Source organism: Leuciscus leuciscus, assembly GCF_965113295.1.
Source record: "Leuciscus leuciscus genome assembly, chromosome: 13".
NCBI lineage: Eukaryota > Metazoa > Chordata > Actinopteri > Cypriniformes > Leuciscidae > Leuciscus > Leuciscus leuciscus.
The window spans coordinates 40,651,325-40,657,324 of NC_138737.1; positions in this window are offsets into that span (position 1 = coordinate 40,651,325).

The window sequence follows — 6,000 nt, forward strand, 5'->3', positions numbered from 1 at the left end:
TGGACGCCAGCGGGGAAGGATTTTTCAATCATTACCGCAAAGGTTGGTCAATGTATTTTTATCACCAAATTGTAAAAAATTTTAAATGGAGTTTACAGGGAAAAACACAAAACAAATCACCAACAAGATTAAGTGTATCTTAAATGAATTTGTTGAATCTAGTTTGATTCAAAATAATAAAATAATATGATTATATACTTTTTTATACTGACTGTAGTATGATAAACTGTCATTGAGACTGTTGTCTCAACCTGTGTTTCTAACGATTTATAATAAGTGTCAAATAAAATACAAGATCAGCTTTTGGTATTTGAAAACGAAAGAATTGAATATGATAATACGCCTAACGAATTAACTGATCTAGGAATGCATGTATGGGTTTAGACCCAATGCTGCGCAGTGTTCACAGTCATTGCTAATCAGGTCCAAGCAACTGTTTACTGCAAACTGGATATAATTTAATGTCTTTATTTTTAGGTTAAACACTCCATGAAAGTGAATGAACCCCCTCTGCATCCCTGGGTTGCTGTTAATCGAGATGGATCTGTGCAAGTTGCTCACTGTAACTGCATGGCTGGATTGGGAGAAGCCTGCTCACATGTGTCTGCAACTCTCTTCCATCTTTTGGCTCAAGCTGAGATGAAACGATCTGTTTCTGTCACCTCCAAAAAGTGCAAGTGGTCAGGTGTACAGTCGATCACCAAAATTGAGCCGAAACGAGGCAAGGATATTCAGTTCATAAAATGCAAGAGACTCAAGCCTGATATGTTGCCTGATATTCCTCCTCTTTCTCCAGATGAGGAACAAATGTTTTATCATGAATTGTCTGAAACATGCAAGTCTGAGTCCAAGCCTGTTAAGCCCGCTATTTTGTCAATCATACCAGGCTATGCTGACTCATATGTCCCACGCATTTGCAACTCAAATATTCCAAAACCACTCACAGATCTGTTTGATGTAAGTAATCGCAAACTCACAAATGAGGAACTACTGGCAAAAAGTGACAATGTTTTTGCGAAAATTTAAATCACTAAGAATCAGTCAGACCTTGTTGAGTTTGAAACAAGGAAGCAAACAAATTGTAGGCTTTGGTACCAACAAAGGGCAGGTCGTATTACTGCTTCTTCTGTCAAAGCCGTTTTAAGCACATCTGTTGACAACCCTTCCAAATCACTAGTCAATAAAATTTGTGACCCCGAGTCCACAAAATTTTCAAGTGAGGCAACCAACTGGGGATGTAATCAAGAAAAAAATGCAAGGAAATTATATGAAATCAATATGAGAACCAGCCATGATGATTTCATTATAACTGATGCTGGATTTCGGATTAGCCCTCAATATCCTTTTATCGGTGCATCCCCCGATGCCTGTGTTTCATGTTCCTGTTGTGGAGAAGGCTGTTTAAAGATAATGAAAATACCTAAAAGATGGTACTGTCCTGGGCCGGGTTTCCCGATAACGATGTATCTTAGCTCTTAAGAGCGCTTTCTACGTGCAAGGTTACGAACGCTCGCAGCAATTCCACGAGCGTTTCCCAAAAATGCACTTAACATGAACGCGCGAGAATGCGCTCTACGTGCTACTTAAGAGTCGCTGTCCATTCGCGAAGTGCTGAAATATAACCTTATATGGAACGTTTAACCTAATAATTGTCATCTGTTGTGGATTAGCAATCAAGACAAGTCTATATAAAGCACCTACAGGCGGAGGCACTGACAAAATAGCTAAAAAAATAAAATAAAATAAAAAGATTCCTTTCAAAAAGATTAAATTAATGTCCTTTTAGAGGAGATAGAGTGAAACAAAGATGTAATTTTTAACAGATTAAAAAGATTTCTTTTATTTATTTTTTGTTCATTCATTTAATTTTGATTAAAATTATTAGATTAAATTATTTCTATTTTTTGTTTTGTTTTCTGACCTTTTTAATTATTTAATTTATACATTAATTTAACCAACAACAAAAAAAGAGTAATAAAGTGTACAATAAAGTACAATCAAACCTTATATTATAATCACATTGCATTTGAATAAAGTTAAAGGTGTAATCTGTCGGTTGTCCTGCAGGTGTCCTCATAAATCTGTCTTCTTACGATGAACTTGGTGATGTACGATTACTCCAGAGCACTCGTAGATCTACGAAGATTTTCAAGTGCTACTTAAGCTACGATGCTTTTGGGAAACAGACCGTAATATTAAGATCAGTCGTACGATCGTTTTTACGATCAACTTAGGCTTACGATGCTTTTGGGAAACGCAGCCCTGGATGTAGGACAAAACTAAACAAGGAAAAAAGAATGTCACAGAAAATGATATCTACTTCTCCCTCCACTGACCCAGTTAATTGAACAAATGATAAAGATTGTGTTACATTCTTATTAAGAAGTAATAAGTATTATTACTGATTAATAATACAGTTTTTTTTTTTTTTTTTATCTCTAAAAGAGTACATTTATCGGTCTTAGGGTTGGTGACTTTCTTTTATGCATTAGGGTTAGGGTTAGGGTTAGGGTTAGTTGGTACACTATGCACTTATTTAACACTAGATGTTGTCATGGACATGTTACAAAAACTGAATAGACGTAAAAAGTCAAGTAACCTTGTATAATTTCATCTAAATTTTATTTATTTTACATGCACTTTTATAATTTGTTTACATTTTACTTCTTGTACCTTATATCACAAACAACTTACATGAATGTAAACTTGACTACAAAGTTATTTAGCAATAAAACATGATATATATTTCAACCCATTGTTATTTACTGTCATTGTTACAATAGACAGATATTCTGTACACATATGTGACCCTGGTCTTAAGAGGCACGGGTATATTTGTGGCAATAGATAACAAAACATTGTATGGGTCAAAATTATCGATTTATCTTTTATGCCAAAAATCATTAGGATGATGTATAAATCTCAATTTAAAAAAAAATACCAATAAGACTGGTTTTGTGGTCCAGGGTCACATTTCAAATTCTTGAAAAAAGTAATTCATATATTTGGGTTTAGGGACCTTGTAGTGCGACCTTGTAGGATTAGACCTCATGGCTAATAAGCGTTAAGCAGCAACCTGGAATGTCCCACCGCAGGATTCAAACACAAGCGTGATAGAATCTGTTGATATGAGGCACAGTTTTCATTCAAATGGTACAACTGATTCAGAAAGATTCGTAATGGCACAACAAATATGTACTATTTTGTCCAATGGCATTTCTCCATTCGAAGACTCTAACAAAGACAATGGAATGGGTCCATCAAGAATTGTACATTTTTGTCTTGTAAGGCCAATGACGCGCTCCACGTGGATCCGCACAGATGCTAACCCTCGAGTTTTTTCTATGTCTATTGGATCCAGTTGTTTCTTTCCTCTCGTAAAAGCAGGTATCCTCAATTCAGCATTGAATAGAGCAACTGAATCAGCAACATCAAAGCCTCTGTCTGCCAATACCAGATCCCCAGGAAGTAAATTATTCAAAAAGCCACTGTTCTCCACAATGTGTTTATCAGATGTCCGGCCCCCCCACTCCTTTGAAATAAAAGATATAGTGCCTTGGGGAGTAATGCCAATCATATATTTCATTGTATTGTGTGATTTATAAGAAGAATATGTTTGGGATCTTGCTAAATAGAGCTGAGGTTTCTCTGTAAATATCTCAAAGCAGTCGATAATGCATGTACATCGACTAAATCCATTTCGAAATGAGAATGGCAAAGTTAACCTTAGCTCATCTCTTCCTGGCCATTTAACTAACAAAGGTACAATTCTTTTATACAAAATATTAGTGCAGTTCTGAAATATTCTTGAACCTACAGAATTACTTATGTGAAACAGGTAACACAAAAATGTCAAAGTCACATTCAATCGTAAACGCAACATTGTGAAGATGAATTGCTGAAACGGGGGGATGGAAGCATTGGACATTAGCCATGGATGTACATGACCATAGATCAATTTGAGTTTTTGGAATGAAGGAAAACGTCTCGGGTTACGTATGTAACCCTCGTTCCCTGAGTAGGGAACGAGACGCTGCATCGATACTCGATACTTTGGGGAATGCCTTCGGCATGAAGCGTCTGAAGTCAACTATGGAACTATTCCAATCTTGATTGGTGCAACGTCACCCGTGACGTCGCATGTGACGGTGATCCGGAAGCTACAAAAGGGTCACAGGAACCAGGAAATGTTAGCTTCTAATTGGTCAAAGCAAGTCGTTCTCAGGGGCGCGAAAAGTGTGGCCGAGGGATGCAGCGTCTCGTTCCCTACTCAGGGAACGAGGGTTACATACGTAACCCGAGACGTTCCCTTTCGTAAAGGGAACTCCCGCTGCATCGATACTCGATACTTTGGGGAACGAATACCCACGCCGCCACACTGAGAGAAAACGCCCTGGTGTAAAGCATCTGGCACACTCACGGACGATAGAATGAGTAGAGGGCAGATCCAAACTAGCTTGTCATAAGATTTGGTGCAAGAAGGGGAGGTCTGGAGCCGGAGGCTCGACTGACCTCATGGATGGGAGCCCCAGACCGTAGAAAATATTAGATGAGAGGTGAAGGCAAAAGCGCACCTTGTACTTCAAATATAAGTGGTTTTAGATAACCAACTGTACTCTTAATAAAGGGAATAGCTCCTAACCCTTGATGCATAACTAGATGGACTGACTCCTCTCAGCCTAAGGCCTAATGTAGGAACCTCAAAGGCTACGACCTTGACCATCCGACACATGCGATGGAGGATGGAATACCCGAAGAATCTTAACATTGCCTACAGGTACCTCAGTACCGGGCAAAAATAACGTTGAGTGGCTCCCACGCTAGCAAGTAAGAGGGGGCAGCACCACCACTCTTCCAGGGAGTAAGACGAGCAGGAAGCAGACTCAATAGATTCTCCTATATATACTTATATATCTCAAATATATATTCGTATACCTCACCCACAGGACATGATGGGTGCCAGGGATAACCCATCAGCCTGATGCCAATAGGCTGGATGAAAAGGATTCATCCTCCAATCTACAGGAACATGGAGTTTCAGTGGGAACGTCCTTTCGAGAACACCCTTAGAGGCTTGCGGAGGGCACTGAGGCCGCCACAGAGGCCCTAAGCATGAACAGGAGATCCCGTTAGAGAGCGGGATGGAACACCAGTACTGAAGCCAGTGGGCAGTAATAAACTGGGTTCAATGCCCTCCCTAACTTAATTGTTTAGTTCCTAGTAGAGTGGGGTTCTAGTATGGATGTCCTGACCACCTCGGTGGAAAGGGCAACCTAATTATGGGTGGGACCCCCTCAGGGGCCAGACCCATAGTCTCCATTACTCTGGTCGGGGATGAAATAATGTACCATCAGCCTGAGACAGAAGATCTCTCCTAATAGGAATTTTCCATGGAGAACTCTCCAAGAGACTAATAAGGTCCGAAAACCAAATTCGGGCCTGCCAGTACGGAGCTACAAGGAGTAGTCTCACTCCGTACCTCCTGACCCTTTCTAGAACCCCAGGGAGCAGAGCGATCGGGGGAAAAGTGTACAGATGTGACCTCGGCCACATCTGTACCATGGCATCCAAGCCCAAAGGAGCTGGATGTGAGAGAGAGTACCAGAGCGGGCAATGAGAGTTCTCATGATAAGCGAAACAGGTCAACCTCCGCCCGGCCAAACTCTCTCCATATAAGCTCAACCACTTCAGGGTGGAGCCGCCATTCCCCGGGCCTCAGCCCCTGCCTCGACAGGATGTCTGCTCCCATATTATCAACCCCAGGAATATAAATAGATCTGATGGAGAGAAATTTGTCCTGGGACCAAAGAAGAATTTGATGCGCCAGTCTACAAAGAGGGCGAGATCTCAATCCTCCCTTGGCAGTTGATATAAGAGACCACCGACATATTGTCTGTCCTAACAAGAACATGATGGCCTCTGAGGTCTACAAGGAAGTGCCTCAGGGCAAAAATACGGCCAACATCTCCAAGCGATTAATATGCAATGTGAGATGATGGT